This window comes from Macaca fascicularis, chromosome 17 (assembly GCF_037993035.2).
Source record: "Macaca fascicularis isolate 582-1 chromosome 17, T2T-MFA8v1.1".
Taxonomy (NCBI): Eukaryota; Metazoa; Chordata; class Mammalia; order Primates; family Cercopithecidae; genus Macaca; species Macaca fascicularis.
Window position 1 is genome coordinate 30480546 of NC_088391.1, and position 13119 is coordinate 30493664.

Consider the following 13119-nt stretch of genomic DNA (forward strand, 5'->3'; position numbering starts at 1 on the left):
ACTGAGTAGGACTTGGGGTTTGTATAATCCTGACTCAGCAAGCCATTTACTGAAGAGGCTAAAATGAGCCCATGAGGCCAGGGATCATTTTGACACACATGCTCAGAAGGGTGTATTGAGGTTCCCACCTCACTTTGCAGTTTGGTGTTTTGTCTATAATGGCACCTTGGGGGTCTAATCTGGGCAAGGGCAAGACCTGAATTCAGGTGAAGATAGGTTGTAGTTTTCTGTGGTCCATCTGGATTGAGGTAGGGTCCCAAGCAGACCCAAGGGATTTCTGGAGTCATAGTCCAGCTCCTTGACAAGGGCTAGTGTACTAGTTGGTGTCCTCCAAACAGAACCAATAGGAGATATCTATCTATCTGTCTATCTATCTATACACACACACCCCTATTGAGAGACAGAGATTAAGAGATTTATTATAAGCTACTGGCTCACACAATTATGGAGGCTAAGTCACAAGATCTGCTGTCTGGAAGCTGGAGACCCAGGAAAGCCAGCAGTGTCGTTTGAAGGGCTGAGAGTGGGAGAGCTGATGGTATCGATTTTGGTCCAAATCTGAAGACCTGAGAAACAGGAGCACCGCAGGCTGGAGATCAATGTCCCAGCCCGAGCAGTCAGATGAAGAGCAACTTCAACCTTCCTCCATCTTTTTATGATTCAGGCTCACGATGCATTGGATGATACACACCCACGGTGGGGAGGGCCCATCTGCTTTATGCAGTTCAACAGTTCCAATGCTAATCCCTCCTGGAGATGCCCTCACAGACACACCCAGAAAGAATGTTGAACCAGGTATCTGGATATCTCATGCCCCAGGCAAGTTGACACACAAAATTAACCATCACAGCTAGGTAAACTGTCATCACTTAGACCAAGCACAGCCAGAATCCAAGGATAGTCACTATCTCAGAGAGGGGCCTGTACCTGAGATGGAAGCTTCAGAAACCCTAGGAACAAGGAGCGTGTAACAGGAGGAGGGGAGGCATTAAAGACAGTGGTAGTTACTACTTAGTGGAGAATTTATTCTATGCCAAGTGCCTTCCAGGGGTCATCTCTCCTGAGCCTCACAGCAACCTCAAGGGGTAAGTCTTTATTACCCCTGTTTTACAGATGAGGAATCAGAGGCTTGGAGAAGTTAGGAAGCAACCCAAGATCTCATAGCTAGAGAGATCAGCAACCCAGCCCAGGCCCGATTGTGAAGTTCACATCTTTAACCTCTCCACCCCACTGCCTACAGGCGAAGCCCCTGGCATTCAGCAAACAAGGGCTCCGTCCAGCAACGCTCTCAGGATAACTAGAGCAAGACTAACTCAATTCCTTACCCACGGTGGAAGATAGATTCTTTCTGTATTTACTGACCTGGTCAGCACTGGCTTCTGAGCCAGGGAGGCAGAGTTCACAGGTGCCTTGCTTCAGTTACTTCTGCTGAGGAGGGCTGGGGGAGATAGCGGTTAAGACTAACAGCAATAATGGTAAGAAGTGAAAAATTCAGGGCCTACATTTCCTCCATTCAAATCTATAAAATAAACATTCGTATGGCAAACTGTGTTTTCTACTTCCTACCTGGATGCTTTGATAAACAAACTCTAAATTGTCTTCTTTTTCTCATGTTTAGGAATTTTCCAGTGCTTCACAGTCATTCTGATCATTCTTAATGATATGGTGAACTCTGAGTAGAAATGGTTTATGATTCTTCCTGCATGTCATCATCCATGTAGATTTCATGAAGAGTTTTTAGCTGGAAGAAGCAAGCCAGAGAATGCATCTCGTAGTACCAGTCACTAGAAATGTTTATTTCATAAGGAGAAGTGTTGTAATGTTCACACCTATGACACCAGTTGAAGTGGGCTTCCTGCCAGGGGACAGCCAACAACGACCAACACAGTAGATGTGAGGATGTCCCGTATCCAGATACCAGATCTAGCCCCTATCTTTGGTACCAGAGGGAGGGACCCAGGCCCTCCCCTCAGTCATTGTGACTAGACTCCACTGGGACCTGCATTTGAGGGACTGTCCAAACCCCAGCAAGAAGGAAATCAAGGCTTAGGCCATGCTGGGGTTTCAGGCACAGGCACAGGGCGTGGGTATAGATAGAGCTAGCCCATAGCGGCACTGGAGTCAATCGATGGCCAGTGCAGGGCAGCATGGCAGGACTCAACACCCAATTCCAGAGATAAGACAGCAGATCTGCAGCAGAGTCTGGACGGCATGGAGTAAGCCAGGTGTGCCTGGAACAATGGCCAGAGGAGACAGGTGCATGGGCCAGGCTCTTTACAGCAACACCCTCACTGCCCACATGAGGCTCCAGGCTGGAGAAGAGAGGCCTGTGAGGAAAGCCCCCTTGTTTACACACATCCCAAAGCAGCTCCCTGGCTCTCCCAGCAGGGCTGGACATTGCGGCCGCTTTGCAGCAATCCTTGGTGTTCCTTGGCTGGTAGAGACATCGCCCCACCTCTGCCTTCATCTTCTCGTAGCCTGCCCCCATGTACTATCCCTGAGTTTCCCCTTCTTATGAGGACACCAGCCATATGGGATTAGGGTCAGCCCCAGTGACCTCATCTTAACTTGACCACATCTGCAAAGACCCTGTTTCCAAATAAGAGCACATACGGAGGTGCGAGGGGTTAGGACCTCAACATATCTTTTCACGGGGGGCGATACAGTTTAAGCCATAACCCCCCTCTTTACCATGCCTTTGAGCAATTGTTGTTTCTCAAACCCAGCTCCCATTAGGTATTGAAAAATACCCATGTCTCTATCGCATCCGCAGAGATTCTGACTCAGTTGAGCTTGGATGGGGCCCAGGTATCAGTAGTTTCTAAACGTTCCTCCAGGGGACCCAAAAGCACAGCAGGTTTGTGCACCTCCATCCTGGGGGTGAAACAAGGTGAGCAGCCAGAGACGGCAGGGCAGAGTCACCAGCGGGAGAACTGAGCCCATGCTGGCAGGAGCTAGCAGCCTTGGGGAGAGCACTTGGATTAAAATCATCAGCTCTTTGGAGCAATATTAAATGATGGCTCTCAGTATCTTGGGATGAGGGAGTCCAGGGCTTTTTGGGCTTTCGAATCACTAAATAAAAAAGGCATAACTAATCTTTCTCTCCATGAAGATCCATTTGCCTGGGCCAACCCTGAGGAGAGTCCTGGTGTTTTTAGAGCATACAATTGCCTGCCAAGCTAAAAAGCCAAGGGTTTTAAGTCAAGCTGAATATTACAGAGAAGACTGAGTCTGGCTAACCTTGCTGCAAGGTAAAACAGGAAATCACAGCCATATGTCATCCAAGCAAGAGAAAAAGCAATGAAAATCTACACTCATGTGGCAAGCTCTTTCAACAGTCAGAGGCCTGATTATGTGCCAGTCAAAATAATTTTGCTCTATTTTTAAACACTGTTGACATGAAAACTGAATTAATAGGGGCTCAAATTTGAAGGGAGAAAAAGGCACCAAAATTCATAATAAACTGACAAGCTAATGAATGTATCTGAACAGAGGAAGGAAACCATAGAAACAGATTGGAAATCATGTGGATTTCATTCATATGAGGGAGAAAGCAATTGAAATATTCTCGTGCAAAATAATTAAATTTCTAATGCACCCAGAATGCAAGTTGTTCCAGCTCCCTGCTGAGTCCCATGGGAGATGCTTAACATTGCCTCCTGACCAATAAGAATGTCTAAAATGCATTCTGACAATGTTTTAGAAGAAAGAAAAGACACACATGCAATTGGATCATTGTCACTGAGCCTCCGTGGGCCTGAGCTTACAAGACCCTCAAATTCAGGTCCCAGTGGAGTCTAGTCACACCGACTGAGGGGTGGGCACTGTGGTGAGGATCGGGCCCACCCTGGCCTTTTCTTTCTCCCTGTGCCCTCCATCCCAAGCTCCAGCCTGGGCAGGTTCGTATTATACCCTGGGAATAACCAGGCCCCAGGGATGCTAAAGCCAGGATGTCTAGCCCATGTCAGAGCGGGTGGGTGGCACAAGACTTTAGCTTCCCTTCCATCATACCCCAGAGGCAGCTGCCAGCCTGGCCCCTGCTGAAAGCCACCTCCATGTCCAAGCCGAGGTGAGCAGGTGGTCTTAGAAGAATCACAAATTTTATAAGACTGAGAATGTAGATGTAATTTGGCTAAATCAACTTTTAGACAAGGTTATTCCAGAAGTACCTGAAATTAGCTCTAAAAGATATATTATTTTTGTTTTACAAATTCACGTTGGCTGGTGAATATTAGTTAATATTATTTTGGTTACAAATAACAAAAACTCACTTAATGAGGGAAAAAAGAACTTTTTGGAAGGAGAATCTCAGAGAATTGGAAGGAGAGTTGAATAACGGGTTCAGAAAGGAATCCGTGACAGCTTGGGGCCCATAGTAGGAGACTCAGGTACTTCGCCCACTCCCAGCCTTTGGGTTTCTTACTTCTAATCAAGAGAGAAAAGCCTGTAAGGCAGTGTGGGCCAGGTGCTGTCTCCTGGCCAATTATCTAGGCCAGGGTTGCTGTGTAACAAGGTACAAACCTGGCTACCAGGGCCTGCCCCTGTCGATCTGAGCAGGCAATGGAAGGGCCTCTGCAGTTACCTCAACTGCTGTCTACCAGCCAGTAGGGGCTGGGAGAAAGCTGAGCGTGCCATATGCATTTATGCCCTTGGTCATGCCTGAGTTCTCTGCCTGGTGTGTGCCCTCGCCTCCCCACCCACTGCCAATCCTTCGCAGCAACTCCCGGGTGAACCCTGGTCCTGTCCCTCCAAGTCAGAACGAAGCGATTCTCCTTGAGGCTCCCGCAGGCCTTGCTTCTGCCCCTCCTGAGCACTAAGGACAGCCCTGTCTCACCCTTCTACATGCTCTTCTGCAGGCTGTCCTGTCCCTTTAGATTTACCCCCAACCCAGTCTCCACCTGCTCCATCCCACATGCAGCTCTGACGAGGGCACTCTACAGATCAGACACTTGAGGGATGGGATGCACTTTCCCTCTAAGAAAATAAGACCCCTCTCCCACCAAGCCCTTGCCTTGTCTAACATCCCCTCCCCTCCTGGAAACCGTTTCTTCCCAGCACTTGCTCTGCTGACATTAGGCACCCCTGCTCTAGGGCCCCAGGCATGGCTCCAACAGCACACTCGCCACATGATGGAAATGCAGTCTCCCTCCCGCTCAGACTTGATGCTACATGTGATTGCTTGATTTTTAAAACTCACTTGCACTTAGCCTAAGGCCTTCGCCCAAAATCTGTGCTGAAAAGGTAATAATTTTGGATGAACGGATGAATGAATTAATATATGCATGAGTGAATTAATATTTCTTGTTATAGTTAACTGATTTCAGGCTCTCTTCTCCACAAAGATGCTAAGTTTTCCAGATCAGACATGGTGTCTGAGTCAAATTCATTTTCAGTTTATACATACTAAGGAGTCCAGCAGTGCTTGTTCCTGTCCCCTTTCCACACGACTCCCTTTGTTGTGCCTTCAGCCCTGGAGCACTCCATAAATATTAGATGAAAGGATACTCTTCTGAGATTCTGTGACTGGTGCAGATGTGGCTTGTGTCCTTGAGGATAGGTCTGGGCTGGGAGCCCTTGCCTAATGCCAGATAGAAACAGCCTACGTGCTAGTATTAAAACTCCACAGTCATTCAGCTGGAGATTTTCCCTTAAGTCACAGTCATAGGTTCAGGAAATCCTTGATCACAACTTACCCAGGGAGGTGTTCGAATGTTCCCTCCCTTACCCCATACGGAGCAAGAACTGAGACTCAGGAGTCAGGGAACTGGGCCAGAGTCTCACCCTCTGCAGGACTTTGTCCGCACCTCCAGTTACTGTTCTCATCGCACCTGTCCTTTCCCTGCCATAACAGTAATTACATTGCTCTCCACACTATGATTCATGTGCTGACTATATGCCCACAGGACAGTGACTCCCTGTGCGGACAGGGATTATGCGCATCCTCTTCCCTGCCAACTCTCAGCACCATGCCTGGTACATGGAGATACTCAGGAAATATCTGTTTAATAAGCGAAAAAGAAGGAAGGAAAGACAGAAAGGCACAATGAGGGCAGAGGATGGACAGACCAACGGAGAGACAGAGGGGCAGAGAGAAGGCAGGCAAGAAGGAAGGAAGGAAATTTTTCTTACCTCAGTTTCCTCATCTGTGAAAATGAGCCAACAATTTCTGTCTCCCAGGGTTGCTAGGATGGTTAAATACATTGACTATTTTCTCCTTCTTCTATCTTCCTGTAACCGTTGTATGCACTATAATTACAAAACTTAACACAGATATTTGTTTGCACATCTGTCTCGCTGTTAAACTGTGAGCTTCTCTAGGCACGGGCTGTTTCTTCTTTCACTGGGTAAGCCCTGCATCAGCTGCTGGCACCCGGCACACAGTAAGCTCTTAGCACCACCTGTGTGCTTCCTGCCTTCTCCAGAGTACTGAGGCCTGCCAGGCACTCGCCCCAGGGGACCTGGCTGAGGCAGCCAACCCAGATGTCCACCCAGCACCCACCCTCCCACCGTGCCCCCACCAGCCCAGCTCCGTAGCCTCGGCTGCCTCCCTTAATGAACAGAGATGAACTGAATACCCTGCCCAGGCCTGCAGAGGGGCGCGCAATAGGAGAAGCAAAATGTGAGACCAGTGGGGAATCAGAACAGTGTTGTTGTTGTGGTAAGAACAAAGTGCCAGGACTCATGGGCCCACCTGCTATTTTGCATAAATTTGCATCCCAGACTCAGCAAGTTCTTCTCAAGCTTATTGTGCTGTCAAAGCACCCCTCACTGGTGGGCGTGGCCAGCCTCACTCTCACCCGGGGATTTCAGACCAGAGGGCCCTGCGGCTACCTCCAGTGCTTGGCTCACTCAGCCCTGACGCCCAGTGCTGTGGCTGTGGCCCGTCCCTAGTAGGTGGAGGACTTCCCAGAACCGGCAGTGAGTTATGTTTCTCCAGGTTTACCTGGAGAAACCTTCCTATTGATGGCAGGTTTCGCCCTTGTTCAAACAAGTTTGCATTCCCAGCTTTTACAACAAGTAACAGCAGGATCGATTGGTCCCCCAGGCTTCAGGGGCATGGAGAAGGATCCGGAGGTTTCAGAAACTGAGATTCACCACCTGCACCATCCTTGCTATGATGGTTAATTTTATGTGCCAACTTTGCTGGACCATGAGGTGACCAGAGAGTTGGTCAGACATTTACTCTGAGTGTGTCTGTGAAGGTGTTTCTGGATGAGATGAACGTTTGAATTGGTTGATTATGGAAAGCAGACTGCCCTCCCGCATGTGGGTGGCCCTCCTCTCCTTTGGAAATCCTGAATAGAATAAAAGTTTGAGTAGGAGGGAACTTCAGCCTGAGTGCCTTGAGTTGGGACACTGAGATATTGGTGGTTTTCTGCCTTTGGACTCAAACTGAAACATTGGCTCTCTTCTCGGTCTCAAGACTGACATCCTTCAGACTGGAACTGCACCATTGGCTCTCCTTGGTCTCCAGCTGGCTGACTGCAGGTCTTGGGACTTCTCAGCCTACATAATCATATGAATCATATGATCCAATTCCTTCTCTCTCTCTCTCTCTCTCTCTCTCTCTAGCTCTCACTCTCTCTTCTGTGCTGTGTGTGTGTGTGTGTGTGCGCGCGCGCGTGGGTTGGTTCTATTTCTACGGAGAGCCATCTGTAATACACTTGCTGGGGAGAACATAGTGTGGTTATGGACAACAGGCTCAGGCCTGCCTTCCTGCCTTTCTGCATTCTCCTGAGGGTGCCACCACCCCACTGCCACCAGAGTCAGTGCTAGAGCACAGACACATGCATACCTTTGCACACACATACTTGTCCCCAGCCCTTCCCCCTCAACTCAAATTTCTTTCTTCCTCTGAAAGGGACAGCTTTCCAACAATACCCAACAAATATCACTGGATGAGGGGAATTTTAAGGACTTGTGGTTTTTCTCCTTTATATTGTTCTACTTTGTTCAAATATTTTTCTTTTTTTTTATATGATGTTTGTTTGTTGAGACAGAGTTTGACTTTGTGCCCAGGTTGGAGTGCAGTGATGCGATTTCGACTCACTGTAACCTCCGCCTCCTGGGTTCAAGTAATTCTTGTGCCTCAGGCTTACGAGTATCTGGGACTACAGGCATGCAGCACCATGCCCAGCTAATGTTCATATTTTTGGTAGAGACGGGGGTTTCTCCATGTTGGCCAGGCTGGTCTCAAACTCTTGGCCTTAAGTGATTCCTCCAACGCTGCCTCCCAAAGTATTGAGATTAAAGGCGTGAGCCACTGCACCCAGTCAAAAATATTTTTCAAATGACCACAAGGAACATTTACCTGACAGGATCGTTATAAAGATTAAATGAGATAATACTTGTAAAAGGCTTTGTGCAGCATTTCTCAATAAAAGTAGGCTCTTATTTTAGAAATCTAACTAAAAATAATAATACAGTTATGCACTGCCCAATAACATTTCAGTCAATGACAGACCACATACACGACAGTAGTCCTATGAGATTGTAATGGAGTTGAAACACTCCCGGCATCTAGTGATGTCATAGCCATCATAACATCACAGCATAACTCATTACTCTCATGTTTGTAGTAGTGCTGGTGTAAGCCAATCTGCTGTGCTGCCAGTCATATAAAAGTATAGCACATGCAATTATGAACAGTATGTAATACTTGATAATAAATTACTCTATTTCTAGTTTATGTATTTACTATACTGTACTTTTCATCCTTATTTTAGAGTGTACTCCTTCTACTCATGAAGAAAACAAGTTAGCCAGGTATAGCGGCCCATGCCTGTAGTCCCAGCCAGTCATGAGGCGGGAAGATCACTTGAGCCCAGGAAATGGAGGCCAATTTGGGTAATCTGGACAAGATACTGTCTCTACAAAAAGAAAACGTTTTTAAAGTCTATAAAACAGCCTTTGTCAGGTCCTTGAGGAGGTATCCAGAGGAAGGCATTGTTGTGATAGGAGGTGACAGCTCCATGCATGTTGTGGCCCCTGAAGACCTTCCAGTGGGATGAGACGTGGAGGAGGAAGACAGTGATATTGATGATCCTGACCCTGTGTAGGCTAAGGCTAATTGCAGGTGTTTATATCTTATATTTTTACAAAAATAATTTAGAGAGTAAAAAAAAATTTAAATAGAAAAAAGCATGTAGAATAAGGACATAAAGAAAATATGTTTGTATAGCTCTACAATGTATTTGTGTTTTAAACTAAGTGTTATTGCAAAAGAGTCAAAAGTAAAACAAAATTTAAGTTTATATAGTCAAAAAATTACAGGAAGCTAAAGTTAATTTATTATTGAAGATAGAAAAATATTTTCTAAATGGAGTGTAGCCTACGGGTACAGTGTTTACAAAGTCTACAGTAGTGTACAGTAATGTCTTAGGCCGTCACATTCCTTCGCCACTCACTCACTGACTCACCCAGAGTAAATTCCAGCCCTGCAAGCTCCATGCATGGTAAGTGCCCTATACAGGTGCACCATTTTAAAATCTTTTATGCTGTATTTTTATTATGCCTTTTCTATGTTCATATTTGTTTAGGCACACAAATACTTCCCGTTGGGTTACAATTGTGTACAGCATTCAGTAGAGTAGCATGCTGTTCAGGTTTGTAGCCTAGGAGCAATAGGCTACACCATCTAGCCTGGGTGTAGAGTAGGCTCTACCATCTCGGTTTGTGTAAGTGCACTTTGTGAAGTTTGCACAATGATGAAATTGCCTAACAGTGCATTTCTCAGAACTTATCCTTGTTAAAGTGATGCATGATAGTATAAGTTTAAAGAACTTCAGGATTTACAAAGTACTTTCATATACATGATTTCACTTAAACACAAACTTGAGGCACACTTTTTATTTCTGGTTTACAGATTAGGAAACTGAGGCCCAAAGACATTAAAAAGACAGGGCCCAGGCAATTCAGCAAGGAGCAATGTGGCAGGGTCGGGATTAAGTTGTGGGACATGATGGGGCTCCTGCTCACTGACTTGACTTGTGGGGCCCCAGTGCAAACCCCCTGCTCCGTCAGCTCCTGCCACCTTAGTGGCACCACAGCGCACACCTGAGTCTCTCTGAAAAAGAAGCCCAGCATTCCCTGGCACTTTTCCCTGACTCTGGGCTCCCAGTGAACTCCTGAGTTTAGAAACCAGGCATTAGTTCCCCTAATCCCTACAAGCCCCTCCCACTCTGTGGAATCTGGATAAACCCCAGGCCTGAGAGATGCAGGAGGGAGGCACCTTCCCCAGTGTGACTGGCAGGATGCAAAGCCCCAGGGCTAGCATGGGACAGGAGGCTGCCTCTGGCAGGCAGGCAGGCAACCATCTCACAGCTGCCCCACCCGGCTGCTGGGCCAGTCCCCTTGAGCCTGGGATGAGGAGCCACGAATCCCCACTTTAACATGAATCCACCCAGGGCAAAGCTTCCTAAGTCTTTATTTTTTTCTGATTTGTACAATGGTTCAAATATCTGCTGTTTTCTTATCTCACAGGGAAAAAGGTTTTGAGTAAAAAATAAGATCTATGTGATACTGTAAACTCCTTGGCATGGAGAGTGGGATGATAAAGTGTCTGTTAAAAAGGCTACTGTCCCTTTCTTTGATTGATTCATTCATTTGTTCAATAACAAAGAATTAAGCACCTTCCATATGCCAGACTCTATTCTCAGAATTGGGAATACAGCTATGAACAAGAAAAAACTCCCCTCATCCTCATGGAGTATAATGTCCAGAAAATTCAAACCCCAAGCCACCAACAGTCAGTACAGTCAGAGCTCCATTATTCCTCTGAGTCTTTTCTACAGCATTTTTTCAATGGAGTGTTCCCAAATGAAAGCAGTGCTGCCCTGCTTCTAGGATGACAAGCCCGGTGTATTGGAAAATACAAATTAATCTCAATACACATTGAAACAAATAATAGGTACCAAGGGTAGTTCACTATCTAGTCTGTGATATGCAAAGTGAATTTTTGTAAAGGATATCTCATCCTACATTTTAACAGGCATAAATAAAAACCTGTTTGCTGTGCTTAAAACTGGTAAACAAGCTTTTCCACCAAAAAGATTCCTTTGCTTATAAACATGTTTTTCTCAAAAGTAGTTAAAATTATAAACGTGTTTACCCCATTCCCAATAAACATATGGCTACCTCCTTCAAAAGTGATAAACAGCTCTACCCCAAAGTCATAAACATGTTTTGGACTGTACAGAAAATTTATGGCATAAATTGGTAAGTTGTGATATAACTTGGAAACCACATATATAGGCAATGATGTAGTGGCTTAGGTAATTTTGGAGTACAACCAATATGGTAGATCCAACCACAAACCATTAAACTATGAGCAAGTTCAGAGTTTCCAGGCTCTGCGGTTAACACAGAGACCCGCTGCCAGACTGTGTGAGTGTTGATAACCCCCTACATCTTCCCGGTGTGTGCTGAGCTGGCTGCAGTTCACCACATGCCACCCATAAGGGACTCTGCCCAGGGGAAGATGGAGACCAAGATCTCTGCCAGTGGAGACCACTGGATGCATCAACCAAGAATGAGTGGCAGCCAAAGCCAAGGGGAAGATGGGCCACTCCCTGACAGGTGGCATATGCATTCCCCACTCAGCTCCCTCTTGCTGGCTCACAGGTGCCCCTTGGCTTGTTGAAGGAAATAAATAACTGAACCCTGTTTAAACTAGGTGGTGTTTTTGTGTCTGATGGTTCCCACTCATTGACATTCTTTTTAAAATCCTTTTTATTTTTATTTTTAGAGATGGGGTCTTGTTCTGTAGCAGACTGGAGAGCAGTGGCACAATCATAGCTCACTGCAGTAGCGAGCTCCTGGGCTCAGGCAATCCTCCCACCTAGGCCTCCCAAGCAGCTGGAACTAGAGGCGTGCATACCACTCCTTGGCATGCTAACTCTAGGCTCTAGCTTTGACTAAAGGTGTAATTCCTCAGAATAAAAAACCCATTTATACTACTGTGTGCATTGCCAATCCCAACAAAGAGGTTCTGGGAAGCCCACCATTCTTGAAATTTTCCATCTTTTATAAACAATCAGCTTTGGGCTCTGTTGGCGTGTAGCTGCTCCAAGGTGTAACACAGCGGGCCCTGAAGGTGGAACATTTTGCTCAAGGTAAGAACCCTGGGAGAGCCCCTGACTTGTCCACCAAGACCTCCATCCCTCATACCCTTGTCTAAGAGGCGAGCAGGACCAACGGTTTTCATCACCCGAAAGGGCAATCCACCAGCCTCCCAGGGAGGCCTCACTGTCTTCCATCAGCAACCTAGCTCTGACACCCTGCTTCTCAATTGGCTTGCTGGGTTCAGATCACTGGGCACCAAGTCTGCGTTTTGGTGTCATTGCTATTCACACAGACATTGTGTCCAGGTTCCTGCATCCAGAAACATTCCAGAACAGTGCCAGCCTTTGTGGTTTCTCTGTGCTGCCTCTCCCACAGGACTCACTTCCCTTCAACCAAACCACATCACCATCACTCTTGTGACAAAAATAGAAATAACAAAGTTTAGAAATCTTAATCTCACAGCCTCCCACCTCCTCCCACCTCTGATCTCCTGTGGGGCATGTTCGCAGAATGTGTGTGCCGCAATTCTGCCTCTGCTTTTAAATTATCCTCCTTACCTTGTCCCTTAGGCCCTGCTGCACTGTTCCAGGAATGGCCTGGAGAATGGAGGTGCAGCCTCCCTGGTACCCCAAGGGCAGAGCACGTCACACATCACAGTGCCAGGGGCCCACTTTCATTTGCAAAATGCTTTAAAACCAACTGTTGCTCTCTCCACCTCCTCCTTATCTTATTTCCCTCCTTTCCCAACTAAAAAACAAAACAAAACAAAACAAAAAATGGTCACCTTGCTTTATCTTCAACTTGAACTAGAATGGATCGTGTTGATGTATCAACATGGCATCCTGTCCCCAGGCTCTTCCCTGAAGTCTGCAGGGTCTGCCAGAGACCATGTGCCCCTCTCCCTCAGCCCTAATCTCTCCCTCAAGCAGAATTTGTTTAAAGCCACTATTGAAAGACTCACGGAATTCCCCCAGCCTTGCTGTTCTCACTCCCACTCATGAACTCCTGTGCAGCTTCATAGTGGCTCGTGATCTGTTTTCTGAGATTGTGACTTCA

The 13119-nt window shown here is 46.6% G+C and overlaps 1 long non-coding RNA gene across 1 annotated transcript; it reads right to left on the reverse strand.

Moving 5' to 3' along the window:
* Window positions 1–393: 393 nt before the first annotated feature.
* LOC141408996 (uncharacterized) lies at window positions 394–1494 on the reverse strand. The gene is made up of 2 exons (XR_012426980.1): window positions 1363–1494; window positions 394–566 (listed from the first exon to the last, which is right to left on the reverse strand). It is a non-coding gene; the product is annotated as an uncharacterized lncRNA (long non-coding RNA).
* Window positions 1495–13119: the final 11625 nt, after the last annotated feature.